The sequence below is a fragment of the Pezoporus flaviventris genome, unplaced genomic scaffold, assembly GCF_033815535.1.
Source record: "Pezoporus flaviventris isolate CSIRO_AGI_PZ_B2104156 unplaced genomic scaffold, CSIRO_AGI_Pfla_v1 ptg000036l, whole genome shotgun sequence".
NCBI classification, from domain to species: Eukaryota; Metazoa; Chordata; class Aves; order Psittaciformes; family Psittacidae; genus Pezoporus; species Pezoporus flaviventris.
Window position 1 is genome coordinate 12,873,015 of NW_026892584.1, and position 15,347 is coordinate 12,888,361.

The following is a 15,347-nucleotide window of genomic DNA, read 5'->3' on the forward strand; positions in this document are numbered from 1 at the left end:
CATGACCTGGAATTTCACAGACATGCAGTGCTTTGCTTGATCAGGGGCTCCTTGCCTTACCAAATAAATGTGCCTAATTGCTATTTCCTGAATAGGTGCAGAACAGTGGTATTTAATGAAGGTGGACATGTGGGAAAGGAAGTGGCAAACATAAGGAACTGTTTTTAGATTTTGCAGAGTCAAACATAACTATTGCTTAAATGCATTTTAATGCATCTTTCACTATAACTGAGCACATTTAGTGAAACCATATCTGATGATAGCAGCAAAAGCCTGAAAATAAAAGCCTTCACAGACAAGTGCCTGCATAGACAAGCTCTCCTACATACAAGGAACAGTATATCAATCACAACCTCCACTGCAAATCCAGGAGCACTGACCAAGCTAAAATGCATGCGCTAATCAGACCCACTGTGGACAATCTTTCCTGACCTGATTCTCATGTGCACTCCAGATACGTGGGGTTTACATCAAATCAGGTCTGATTAGTTTGAAGGTGAGGAATGCTGCAATTGATTATACCAACTGAAGGTATCTGCCAGATAACTCCATCACAAGTTCCTGTGTATTCCAGCAAAACAGGCTTTCATTGAAGGCTTGATAGAACTCTTCCTAGAATGGCAAGCATTCACTTTTAAGGGCTGAGTTGGTAAGATATTTGAATAGGTTTATGGGTAGAGTCTCCTGTTTACTAACACATTCCCTACTGCACAATGCTAAAGATTATTTCTAAAATTCTGAGCCACTAACCAAGAGACAACTGAATACGCAGAAGTGAACTACAGGGAAAACAGACCAAAATGGAAGAGGTAAATTTTAGTTATTTTTGAGTATTTAGAGGTCTTGAATTAAAAAAAAAAAAAACAAAACAAATGGGGGGGGGGGGGGGGAGAGTATGGAGAGTGAATGGGGGGAAAAGAGGGAAGAGGCACACACCCAGAAATAGAAGCAATAAGGGCCTATATACCAATAAGAGAACCTCAAGTGCTAAAACAGATGAGTTGGAATACCTGCCAGTAAAAGAAGGCTTTGACAAAAGCAGCACTTCCTGAGCATGGCAGAGCAACAGAAATCAATGGGATGACATTCAGGAAGGACAAATTAGGTCATAACCACTGGGAAGGTTACACTACTGAAAGATCCCTGTAACCTATTAAGATAACATTAGGGACTGAACAGAGGGAACTGTATCTTTAAAACTACAGAGCTACAAAGTCTCCAAGCTATAGGAATACATGTCTTCGAGAAAAATTACTATCTTAACCTCCAGAGTTGGCACAAATTGCCAACAAAATACCAATCTTACTGGAGTCCGCAGAGCTTCCCACACTGGTTTCAACAGAACTGAAACACTACTCTCTGCTTTATGCATATGGCCTTAACATCCCCAGATAAGACAACTGTAAATGATTCAGAGTAATTGCCCAGTTTAGGTTTTCTGCACCTTTTCCTGAAGTGTCTGACACAGGCTTAGGATTAAATAATGCTTGTGCAATCAAGTGCAGTAATGCTTGTGTGATGAAAAATGAATGCCAAATAAATAAAACATAAAAAGCTGAGGGAATAGCTTATATGGATTCATCATCCTAAGTTCTTGCAATAAACCCATTCGAAGGAAATATTTAAATTTACTCCTGCAAAGAAAGAGAGACGTTCAGGTGGGCAATCTCTACGGCAAAGGCAAAGTCAGTAGCAAAACTTCCTTAGGATCTTTTCCCTAAAGAAGATAAGGAGAAACTGAAGTCAGTAGGGAAAATGCTGGGTAAAAGACACAGAACCAAGGCAATTTGGAGCAGTGAGCAGGCATCCAAGCAGACTGTAGAAGTAGCATTTGCTCTGCTCAAAGATCTGATGAAAGGAAATCACTGTGCAGGCAAGAGCTGTGATAAGTACTGTTGATGAAAGGTTTGGAAACGATAAATAAGAATGATGTCTTGTAAGACATATAAATGAAAGTCACACTTTCTGATTGCGAATAATACATGCAAATCCCCAGACACATCCTCAGTGCTCTTGTCCTCCCTCACTAACTTAACACATGTGCTTGTCCAGGCATGAGTTTCTTGAGGCAGTGAGTGACGGCAAAAGAGTCTGGTTCCAGCAGCCCTAACTAGTGACATAACTTCTCTGTAATCAACAGTTGCACTATATGTGCAACTAGAAGAGCATGGTTTGGTATCACAGTCCCTTCCATGGCACTTCCACCCAGACATGACATCACTAAAAGCAGCAGGAATAACGCTCTACAGGAACTGGCGTGTTTAACCCTTTGAAGACAAGACAGATGCCTTTCACAATTGAGTCACCCCTACCTTCTAAAAATTACACAAACCACATAGGAGGAGAGATGGAAGCAGCCCCAGGCACATCACCAACCATTTGACTTTCAGGAAAGAAAAAAAGAGAATCTTGAAATCAAAATTAAGCAAATATAACAATGCTGCTGCCTCTCTCACTCTGGTACACTATTTAACAGGCATGTGCTCCTTTGAAACAATTTGAAGTGGGGTCAACAAGAGCAGAGGTTTCCAAACTTATGCTACATTTTCACATGGTTTCTGTAACGCTGCTTTCACATTTTATGACTTTGGTCAAACAACTCATAAGTAAATGTCTTTAATAGCTTATCCAGCTCTGCCTGAGAGCAAATTTACATTTTCCCAGTTGTATGATCACGTCAGGCTTACAGGTAGCAGACAAGAAAGAACTGTTGAAAACTTAGGATCAAAGGTAATTAAAAAAGACTGCCATGTATAAACAATACCTAGATCACTGCGCAAACCCTCTGGAGTGTCAAGGGCACCTACACATTCAAGCCAGTAATCCAACTTCCTGCTTAATTAATAACGTTTTCAGAAAAAGCAGACAGCAAGTTTAGGGCTCCCTGGAAGAGTACACCTAGCAATTACGGAGAAAAACAACCAGGACAGAGTGGAAGACTTAAGAGACAGCTCATTAATAACATTTCCTTAGTGATAAAACCTCTTGGGGATATACAGGTCCTCTGGTTCAATGGCCCCAGGCACCTCTTCTGAAGACAGGAACACCTATGCAAATGAAGTAAGAAAAAAAGAAAACCAGAAAATCTCTGTCAACACTATCTACACATTGCAACGTTCATCTAAAGAACAAGCCCACCAGTGTGTATGTGTGTGGGTAGCTTCAGAGACAGAGTAAATTGCCAACAGAGGCAGAAGAGCAAAAACTGAAGCTGAAAATGGGAAAGTCCCACAGCAGGCATTTGTGGAAGGGTATATGGATGCCTGCCAGCCCAGCAACACCTGCAGATGCAGTCCAAAAGCGGCATTTCTCCATTTTAGGTCATTTTGTAAAATTGCAGGTCTATTCTCTCAGATTATAAAAATTACTCAGATTATTTGAGACAAAGGAAGCCCAGACCATCTGAAACTGGGTTGTTTTAGGGTTTTTTTAAGCAAAGCCTATTTTCCAGTTTTCGAAAAGCAATCCAAATATGTGGTGCAGCACTAGGCACAGAGCTAGGAGCGGAAAACTAAATGCAATCTGCTAGAAGGTTTTCCCAGTATTGCAAGAAAACTCAGCCCTCAGCCTTGCTATGCCATTCTCAGGGCTTTGCTCACTTGGAAAATCACTTGGAAAATGGGACTTGATTGGACAGCTAGAAGCAGAGCATCTAAGACTACTGAAATTACTTCAGCCTTCTGCCTTTCACATAAATCCTGGATTACATGACACCAAACACGACAGAGTTAACACTTCTACTCAGTCTTGGCATTTGCTAAGAGAATCACATGAGTCTGGTGTGAGAGGTGAGAGTGATATGATTTAGCATAAGGTGTCCCTGCCCACGGCAGGGGGGTTGAAACTAGATGATCTTAAGGTCCTTTCCAATCCTAACTATTCTATGATTCTATGATTCACGTCACAAATGTTTTTGTTCAAGAGCAAAGTGCCTGCTGTCTTCCACAGGCAGAAGCAGCAGGCACAGATTGGAAGCAATTGTAACTGACTGAAGTGTCTGATGTGAGAGAATTGGAATAAAACTTCAAAGGACCTAAAATATGTTCAGCTGTAACAGAGATTCAACAGGACATGGATATTTAAGTCATATTAGTCCTTTTGAACACAGCAGGCTGAAATTCTCACTATCGTAAAATCTCCCTGGTACACATAACTCAGTCATTCCCAATCACAGAAATTACATAGTAATTAATGACCAAGTAATGGAAACTTCTTGAAGAAAGTAAGAAAAACACGGGCTCTTCAAACATCCTCTTTTTTCCTTCCTCCTACTGCATGTATATACCTATAAACTCTAAATGTATAGACTCAAAGCACAACTCTTGTGGAAGCTGGAATCCCTTCACTTCCAGCTATAACACCTGACAATGTTTTTTCTCTTCTGGCACACATATTAACCACCTAATGGCCTGGAACAGCTGCTATTAGATAATGGGGATTGTAAAGAGATGTTGCTTTCCAAAAGACTAAAACTTCTGCTCTGCTGAATATTTCACATTTTATATATGAGAAAATGTTAAGAATCATGTCTTTGATTTTAAGCAAATTAAGAAAATCTTACTAGTAAAATCATTCTCAAATATTACCATATTTCCTTTCTATTTAATCCCCCTTCAACTTTTTTAAAAGCAATGACTGTACTAAACAACACAATGTTAGTTTCATACATTATAACATGCAGTTAAGCTGTCTGCCACAAGCTAAATGCCTCTTCAGCAAGGGAGATGAGCATCAGGTTCTGCAACACAAGCAAATGTGGTGGTGGCTGTGCAAAGCCATCAATTGAGCTCACTATATTGATTTTAAAGCAGCTATGATAGAAACAAGGATTTTTGATGAAATTGCTCAAGTGGCTTCTGAGAACAAAAGTATTTTATTTCCATGTCTTGGGTATTGTTTTTAATTGGCTAGAAGAGTGGCATTTCTAATCTTTACAGGCTTCCCCAGTAATGTTAGAGATAATCTTCTATTTTATCAAAAAGAATATGAAATACAGTTCCACAGTAAGTAAATAGACAGGTCTACTGCTAAAAATGCCTGCTGCAACTATTCCATGATCTTGGTAAAGTAATTATTTTGTATTGTGTCCCTCTTACACACACAGTGCCTCTTCCAACTTATCTTGTACTATTTATTTCAAGGAAATTGATGTTATTTGCCTCTAATATCCCTAAATATTCATATAACTTAATGTATATCCCTCCCCCCCCCCCCCCCCCCCCCCCAAATGTCTGACCAATATATACACCTATTGCTCTGGTGCAATCATTATAACATTCAAACCTGATAGATCTTTAAGTCCTGCAGTTGTCACTTGTTTTTCCAAATTCTAAGTGAAATGGGATCCTGTTAGCCAAAACTGAACACCCACTCACAAAAACTCAGTTATCTTCCTCTCTGATACACATGCACACACACAACGATGAAACCATTCAGGTAAAACATTTCTACATTCCACACAAAACAAGAGTATGTCTGGGGTAAATATCCAACCTCTATTTCTTTTAGCTCTTCGATTTTTGTTAAGCATCTGCTTTTCTAGCTGAGGACAAAGCAGCAGCACTAAATTGTCACAAAGAAGTTCTTGTAAACTTTTTGGAAGGCTCTGGAGATCTTGGAACATGCATCTAAGACTTTGGCAACCTTGTAAAAGCTTCTTAACAGTGTCTTTTGATATAGCCCAGCTTTAGTTCATGAATCCTACTTCCTAGTATACTAGAAAACAGCATCATTCCATGATACAGACAGATATTAACCCACACCGCTATATTCCCATGAAAACCTTTCAGTGCAAATGCCAACAGTAATATTAGCGCCACGATGGGTGGGGCTGTACTTGGTCCTGCACTTGCAATACCACAGGGAGGCTGGTTTCTCTCCTGCCTGCCATTGCCTGTGCAGACATACCAGCATCAATTAGCACCATTCTGAAAGCCACAACACATACACCACCTTCCACAGCAATGGCGCACTGGTCCCACTGCTTTCCTAGAGGCTGGGGCAGAGCTGAGGCTATATAGGTGTCCCAGAGACACTTTAGCAATGCTTGCTAAATGCATCCCTGCTGCCCCATGACAACTCCTGCAGTAGAAACTATAAAGCATCTGCACCCGTGGCTCAGGAGCTACAGGCTAGACTAGCCCAGTGCAGCAGTGACTGGCTTTTAAGCACCATCTGAGCCCTCTGGCACTGTCTGCCCTGTCTTCTCCAGCAGAAGCCACGTAACTTTGCAGCAGAGTCCATGGGTAGCTGAGGCTTAGAGGTTTGCATCTAATTAACACACCACAGCTATTGAGAAACCAACTGTGCCCTTGCAGCTTGCCCACTTTATGAGTGCTCTTTAGAAAGAACAGACAAAGCATCTGGCAGTTGAGGAAAAGGCCTAATTTGGGAACAGAACAAAGCAGGATGCAGCTACAGAGACAAAACCAAAATCAAACTGAAATTACTGTGTGCAGCACTGGATCTGTGAGCAACCTCCCATGTAGTCAGAAAAAGGGTTAAATTGGACTGATGTTTGAGGAAAATGGACCTGTTTGGTAATTCAGTGGAAGATTTGATACCTCCATTGAGTGACTGAAACAGTACATAATAGCTAATGATATCTGTGATGAGAAAAAGATGGCTGTTTCACTGAGCATAATGGAGACTAAAGCCTATAACTTGCTGTGCAACCTAACAGCTTCTATTATACCAGCAGACAGTGAACCATGTGCCAAGACTGTGTGAATCCTACAGAGTCTCCAGACCACAGACACTGTGTGACCACAGACCATTTTCACTTTCACAGATATGATTAAAGGGGGGACGAGGGGGACATCAAACCTCAACATGTGGCTGGAATGAAAAGAAAACAAAACAACAGAATATTGCCAGTTAGGACAAAATGAGATGATGCACAAAGAGGATTAACTCACAAGCAGTAAGCAAAGGGAAGCAATCCAAAACCAGGTATTGATGGGATCAAATTTGACTCTAAAGCATCAATGTCTGGCTTAGCTCTCACCATCAGGATGGAGCATTTGTCCAGCAACTTGGCCACGTGATGGAGGGCAAATGCACATGCTGCACCAAGTGATATACAGTACAACACCCCTTACTGCTTTCAACTTTCATTTTCTTTCTTCTCCTTAATAACTTTTCATCCTACATACATGCCAGGGAGTTGTGGTATCGTTGCCGAAATATGCCCTCCCTCACATGCATGCTTACTGAACAAAAGCATGCCAGGGAGAAAATGATATGAGGGTGTGTTTGTAGTGTCACAAACAATTTAATAAATGAGCTCTAGGTCAAAGACAACTCTTGTAGGGACTGTGAAAAATGGTGATTTATAGATATCATAAAACCCTCATGAAAGAAAAAGAAAACCATGTTCTTTCAGAAACAGAAAGCGACATGAAAAAGTAAAATCAGTTTGAAGAAGAACATGCCTCAGTACTTCCGACTGCTTAGTTGGACAGTTCCCCTTGAAGTCCATGGAAAGTAGGGAGGACCCTATTATTGCCTCCAAGTGCTCAGCACAGGGGACAACAAAGTATTATACATATACAATGCTCCAGCTGGTAGGGGTGAGACTTAAAATGAAGGGCATTCTACTGCTTTCATAATTTCACATCAGAATTATCAAGTTACTAAAATGGATTAGGTTGAAAAGGGAGTGCTCCTAACATATGCAGAGGAAAATCCACACTGCTGATGCAGAAAGTTACTATTACATGTAACTGTAAGCAGCTTGTGCTAAAAATACTAAGCTGGGAATTGAATAGGTTGGCTATTATTCTGGCAAGAGAAATTTCAACTGCAGTGACAAAAGCATGAAGTATTTCCAAGCTCCAGCCTGAAAACAATAACTGACTGCAACTTCAGGGCACAGCAAGTAGGATCTTCAAGGAAGATGCCAGCAGATAAGACGGCAAAGGTAAACAAAACCTGTGCTTGAAGGAGGACCAGCTCCTTCATTTTGAAAAGCCTATGGAACATTTCCTGAGAAATGAAGGTAGAGAGAAATTCAGCACCAAGAAAATGTCAGAATTTTATCTAAGGTTTTACTAGGGTAATGAAACATCCCTTTAGTGTCAGAGTGGAAAAAAAATGGGATTGTCCAGTCTGTGTTTTTTCAGGATTACAATCTAATCAATATAGTAAGTTTCCTCAGGAACAGGACATTTTTCTCAGTGACTGTTAGTAGATTTTTCTCAAAGAATTATCTACCTAAAACCTATTTACAACTTGAAATTGGAGAATGAGAAGGGGTAAATGTTGCAACTAACACACAAGAGCATATTCAAGATCACAGACTGATAGGAGTATGGTAAAAATATTTCAGTTCCTGAGTGAATTTACCTGAAGAATACCTGGAAGTTGTCATAAATTACACAAAGGATTTCAACAATGATTATTTCACTTAAATAGATCCTAACTTGCTATACTTCTTCTTTGCCTTCAAGGCCTTTTGTTTTCAAGTTTGTATCCTTCTTTTGTGCTAGACTGTTCTTGCTACACAGTTTGGGGCTTGCAAATATCAGAAAAGTGCTAGTTCACTATGCAAGTGCAAGAGTCTTGTGGCTGGTGTTCATGGAGAGACCCATGACAAAACAGCGTCTGCTTTTTTCTTCCAAAAGATGCCTCAGTGTATCCTTTAGTAATGGCAGCATGCGTATATGAGCTGCATTGGACCATTTTGGGGTTCTTTAGTTTGTAAAGTCATTCTAAAACAACCAAGTATTCTGCATGGATAAAGCAAGTACAGAGCAGATGGTGGATGTGTTAAAAACTCTGGCCTTCAAGGATGGGAGCTTGTAACAGATTGCAAGTAGCTGTGCAACAGAATTCTCATCTAGAGTTCTTTGTTGAAGAAAATGGTACCAAATGTGTCACCTCAGCTCCTTCTTATGCTGCCACAAACAGATTAGTGAAAAGATTTATTCAGACATGAGTAAACGATTTGTTCTACAACCCTGGGTAAATGTCGCTTACAAAACAAGAGTACAAATGTTCAACTGGCCAATATGAAGGCAGTTCATTTACAAACATTTACAAACTTGACAGGAGCAATGTGGCATATAGGATATAACTTAAGGTCAATTTGTAGAGGGAGTTTAGAAGGAAGTAATGTAAAAAGATATCCATGAATAACCACACCTGACAGTGTGTGTGTGTGCGTGTGTGTGTATACTAAAAATTGTTACTGAAATACAACAGAGATGGTTTTTTTGAATCCTTAAATGAGGTTCAGGACAAACTGGAGCTCTGTTTTATGTTTTACAGAAGAGACATAAGTCCATCTCACCTTCATAATAGCCAATGGTGAATACTGAGGGAATAAAGAACATCAGCAATGTCACAGAAATGCTTTATAGTAAGATGACCTACAGAAAAATCCAGATGCTCAACAGAACCAAAAATGCTCCTGTATGATGCTTCCCAAGGAGACTTGTACCTTCGCTGCTACTACAGGTGACTCCGAGGTTGTCACAGAAACTGTGACAAGACCAGAGATTTCAGGTACCACTAGAGGGAGACCACAGCATGGGAGGGAAAAAAGGTTTAAAGCCCAAGAGATTGTTACTTATAGAGGAAGCTAGCAGATGAACGTTTCCAAGCATAGCAGCACAAAGAGGTATCCAGTCCTGATGACCATAAAAAAGTGAATGAACAGATTTACTGAGAACCTAGCTCCTTCTCTCTGCTCTCCCTTCTAACTAATGCGTAGAGAGCGAAGGCAAAACAACTGGCAATTAAAGAATGAAGGAGGGGGTATAAAACAAGCTGGAGCTATCTAATTTTGCCCAGTGGCTGATGGCTGCTATCTTTCCTTAGATTAAGCTTTCACCCCTCCATTCTGCTCCTGGAGGATGCACCTTGCTCGCAACTCAGATGGCAGTGCTTCCTCACGTTATTGCTTAGCTTAAGCCTACAGCCACTGAGCAACAATAAAATTTCATTTCCTGCAGACAACATTTGCCCTCCAGCTTTACCCAGCTCCATTCTGCCGCTTTGTGTCCAATGCCATCTGCCAGCAGCACAGAGAGAGCATCAGTGCTCCTAAGTCTTGCAGGAGCAGTGATAAAAAGCTGTCAGCATGTTATACCAGCAAAGCCCTTACTGGAGCAACAACTAATAGTAGCAAAAAAGCATGTTTAGCCATTACAGTCTACATCAGTCCTCTGAACAAAACAAGCTTTCTTGGCGAGAGCACAGTTTTGCTGGTGTAACTGCAATTTACATGACAGCTTTGTAATCCCACCATAGGCCTGCCACACAGGCATTTTTTTAAGTCTATGAGATTTTTGCTCCGAAACGCTATGCTTGTTTTAAATAAGAGACTGAAGTTGTTTAATTCCAAGTATTGTAACCCATGCTGGCTGTCTGATCATTAAAGTTGGTCATTGTGCTGTGACAAAGAAAAGTAACAGAGGGAAAAAGAAAGTGAACTTCACACGGGTATATAAAGCACCAACAGACATTTGCACAAAAACGAGGTGGTTGGTTGGGTTTCCCTTCCTCACAGCAGCTTTCCTTGTTCTCAAAGCCTGAAACTAAATCCTGTTAGGTGCAGGGAGAAGACATCTGTCTATTTGAATGGAGTGGGAGAAGACACTTGGTAGTTTTACCTACAAAGCACCTAGTAATGGCTACAAGTGGAAGGCAAGATAGCTCACTGTAGGTTATATCCAGAGGCCTCTATATTATCAAAGTTTCCACCAGTAGAACCAGGAGTGATATGCAGAAAAAAGTTCCTCCCTGAACACGTCATATAAAGAAATGTGTTAGCATGGTGTGCTGGAGGAGGAAAAGCATTAAATAAGAGCCAGCACAGATTAATCACTATAGGCACTGAACATGTGTACTAAACAAAATCAGCACTAATAAATCACTATCATTTTACGGTCATCATACGCAGTGTTTACAGGCATGACAGCAGATGATTTCTCAAGAAGAAGTTTACAAAATACAGCTGCAGGGGAAAGGGAAGCTTCAGTAACCAGGATTTTCCTGTACAGGATGGACGGGGATGAGAACATGAAGATGCTTGCAGGAAGAGCAGATAATCAAGTATGGCATAACGTGCAGAGCAGAAAAAAAGTAGACAAAGTAATAATATAATACGCCAGTACGGATCAAGCTGATCTGGATTCAGAGCCACCCCTAAAGCATACAGCTCAGAGGAACTCCAAGAATAAGAAGACAGACGAATAGCTGCTCCTGCACTATTTTGAAAGTACTTGAGAACAGACAAAGGTATCCTAGCCAAGGAAAGAATAAAAAGGGCTATATGAGCAATCCAGAAGAGCAGAAAAAACAACCAGAAAAAAAAAAAAACAAAACAAAAAACAAAACATCCAAAAGTCTTGAAAGTCTGTATATAAAACCTTACAAGACCTAGTCATTCTGCTCCTCTGCCCTTGTACATCAACCATCTCATCCAAACTACTATTTCAAATGCATGGCCTCTTTAGAACAAACCTCAGTTGAATCATGTTAAATTATAAGGCTCGGCATGCATTCACACTTGAGGCAGGTTGGGAGGGTTTTCTGAAGGGTGTTAGTTTTTCTGCTGAAGACAGATTTAAGATGCATTACAGTATGACAGTCTAATTACAGACCACAATTTCAATTTCATTTACTCCTGTTGCATCTTGTGATGGTTTAAGATTTCCTGGAGAAACAATTACAGGAGGGTACTAAGAAATACAATTTACTGTCTCCAATCTGCATGAGTATGCAGAACTCATTCCATCAGACCCCACATTTCATTTTTGACCTGGTAGTGCTCACTTTACACTATAAATACCAGAGAGCAGTGTCTTTCTATATTGTATACAGATACTGTATATTAGTCACATAGTAACTTGTACTGATTTGCTACCTTAGCTAGAAGTTATGCTCTAAATAAATAAATCACATGGCAGTATTACTAGCTATCATGTTTGAAGCAGTAGTGTCTGGAGACAAACTGAGACTGCGATTTTATTCTTCTAGATACTATATAGGTACAGACTTGCAAATGATCCCCTGGCCAAAAGGTTCATATTCTACAACAAAGGTACCAAGGGGGTGAAACAGGCAGAGTGAACAGTGAGGTGACAGCATATTTTGCGGCAGTTACTCTGACTTTGATCATAGTCCCCTTGATGAGAAATCATGTATAAGAAAGAAGCACTGGCTAGTCTTCAAGCCAAGAAATAGAGAAGGAAGAATAATGATGGAAATTATCTCATCTGCCTTTTGCCTTCCTCTGTATAGTTCAAAGTATTGGCTGCAACAGATTTAGTATCTGTCATTGTCCAGAAGAGGGAATAATGCTTGCAGCAATTTCACTCATTGCTTTAAAAAGGCCAGTTTCCTAGAATCAAGAATGGTTTGCGTTGGAAGGGACCTTAAGATCATCCAGTTCCAACCCCCTGCCACAGACAGGGACACCTACCCTAGATTAGTTTGCTCAAGGCCCATCCAAACTGACCTTGAACACTGCCAGGGATGGAGCAGCCACAGCTTCTCTGGCAACCTGTTCCAGGGCCTCACCACCCTAACAGGAAAGAACTTCTTCCTAATATCTCATCTAAATCTACCTTCTGTCATTTTAAAGCCATTTTCCCCTGTCCTTTCCCTGCATGCCCTTGCAAAAACTCCTTCTCCAGATTTCTTGTAGGCCCCCTTTAAGTACTGGACACTTTCTCCAAAACTCCAACATGCCACACTCTGTGGGTTTATCCACTGATGGGTTTCCTCAGGTTTTCTCTTCTCCCGGTAAGTCTGAATTTGGTATAGTGGATATACTTGACAGCAAACCTTATAAGGCAAGATGCTTAGCCCTTGCCAATACTCATGGCCTAAAAGCATATCAATGTTAGCAAATCTACCTAAAGCAATGAAGCTATTCTTCGTCATGAGAAATGGAAGCAGAAACTGGCCCACAGCAAACAATTTGAAGATGTTATCTATTATATAATCAACTTCAAAGCAATATTTTCTCTCCTGTATTAAGAGCCTTCTAAGCCTGGTTTCCCAAGAAAAAGAAGATCATGAAATTGTGTTGGTTGAGTATCCCACAAATAACTCCTGAGTCCATTTGTCACTGTTAGCCTGATTTGACAGATACACACCCTTTCAAAGTCATTACCTTCCTAAAGGTTTTCAGAAGGAATGCATTTAGGTAGCAAATGCAGCCCTTCGCAATGCCTTCACAGGGAGATAAGACTCCAGCATGATCCCCAACCCCTATTAGACATCAGAATCCACACAGGAAAGAGACTGTACAAATGGTTCTGCTATGGGAAAAGCTCTAATTCGTGCCCATATAAATCAGACATCAGGTAATACAATCATATCTCTCACACTTGCTATCAGCTCAATAGTTCTGCTTCTCACAGAAATGCCATTTTTTGAAGTCTGTAATTCCCATATCAAATGACTCTCCTTTCTTTAAAAGCAATACTGCTTAAAAATACATCCTTGGAGAGCCCTCACAAACTCGGAAGCAGAGATAAGATGTCAGTCAGACTGATCAGCTTCTTGAGGAGGTAAGTAACAAAAGAGAATCACAGACATGGAGGCAGTTAGAAAAAAATACAGTCTGGGCTAAATTTCCCATGTTTTAATTACACAGAAGCAAAATCCATATTGCTGTTTAATTACATATTTGTTTGTCATAATTATCCGCCTGTTAGACATGAAAATACACAGCCTGTCTTATTTCCAATCAAACTATCTTCTCGGAGCGCCACCCAACTGGTAGGCATGTGACCGTCTTCCCCCTGCAGAACAGTAGGCAGCAGCTCCAACTCACAAACTCAGCTCCATAGGATGTGTGGCAGCCCTTGCCCATCAGAGGAGAACATGCACACATAACAACGAGATAGTGGGCCTGCCTTTAAAATGGCTTACTGCTCTATTGGTATTTTTTTCCCACCAATTTAAGACTGCAGACAAGTACAACTATAAAATGATTGCTGTCCTCAGCCACTAACAATCTACAGTTTCCCGCTGTTTTAGCCATCAATCTCATTCAGCTGACTGATGGAGGATGCAGATGAAACAACAAGGAATTAAATCCAACAAAATCAGCTACTTCTTTCACAAAATTCCCCAGCTTTGGGAGTAAGCTCAGTTACAGCTCTCCTCAAGCTAATAATGTCAGCTGATTTACATAAAAAGAAATGAAGAGGCACCCCTCTGCCTCCACCCTCTGACCAAATTTGGCCAGGATCACTCAAAGACCATCCAATGCCCCATGGTGCATTTCAGATCAAGCTGTCCCTTTTTCTAGCTGCCCTGCACACTCAGTTTTCCAGATATTTTGAACATTTGCATAGTTCTTACAAGACACACCTGTGCCACTGAATTTGAAGTGCCAGGAAGGGAAATTATGCAGAAATGGGGCATTTATCATTTTCATTATTTCCCCTCCTTCTTTCTAATTACATCCAAATAATGAAGATTGACTGCTGGCAGTATTACTAGTACGCCAGACCAGCAGTACTAATTCGAGGAAAGATTCCCAACCTGTGGCCCACAAATTATCAATAGCAGCAAAACAGAGCAAGCAATGCACAGGTGGTCCTGGAATTGGATTAAATAGGTTCTTGTTTTTTTCCACACAGATCTTAGTGCATTTTCTAGTACTACCTGCCACTTATTTGGCTCTGTGTTTCCATACATTTAGATTTGCAGTTTGTGTCTCAGAGCCAAGATACATCATTCTCAGGGCTGTATCAGTCTGGAATTTTATAAGAACCAATTGGCGAAACAAAGGAAAGTGCTTTGCCTTTGTCTTTGGCCAGGAAGGTAGAAAGCAGAGCTCCAGCTGCTCATCCCAGCTCTAGTGTGTCAGGTAGGCAGCAACTCCCAGGTTTTCAAGCTCTAAGAGAATATTCCCCCTGGGTCTTTGGGAGCCTATCCACTGGAATTAGAGTCTTCACATACAATTTTGAAGACTCTGAATTCTTCATAAAGCATATTAATTTAGTATCTTTTAACAAGGGAAAGGAGACATGCATAGAAAATATTAAATTTGACAAATAATAAACCTCTTTGTCTCTTTTTGTTGCTCCCTCTTCTCTGTAACTCACCTTCTAACAACAGCATTTTGCAAATGCTGTGCTTTACTGAATTTATTTACTGGTGAAAGCATTACCCAAAGAGTCAGATACAGGTATCCAGTTCTTTGATGAGCAAATCACTACCAATCTAGAATCTCTGAAGGAAAGCAAGAAACACTGGAAACACAAGTACAGTTCTGCGCATTTCCTCTTATGAGTCTTGGAGTTTGGGAGTTAGAAGTCAGAGAAAGTGGGAATGCTGGCATAATCCAAGGGGAATTAAGGAAATGCCTTTTTCCTTTC

At 40.6% G+C, this 15,347-nt stretch overlaps 1 protein-coding gene across 8 annotated transcripts in view; it reads right to left on the bottom strand.

Moving 5' to 3' along the window:
• The window catches only part of TSPAN4 (tetraspanin 4), a 488,804-nt gene that overhangs the window by 210,792 nt on the left and 262,665 nt on the right, over window positions 1-15,347 (bottom strand). The window contains exon 1 of one of the 8 annotated variants that reach the window (XM_061463181.1): window positions 6,918-6,936. The exons of the other annotated variants lie outside the window; for them this stretch is intronic. The gene's annotated coding sequence lies outside the window, so the exon portion shown is untranslated. Of the gene's footprint in view, window positions 1-6,917; window positions 6,937-15,347 lie in introns of those variants that run through there. 8 annotated transcript variants of the gene reach the window in all.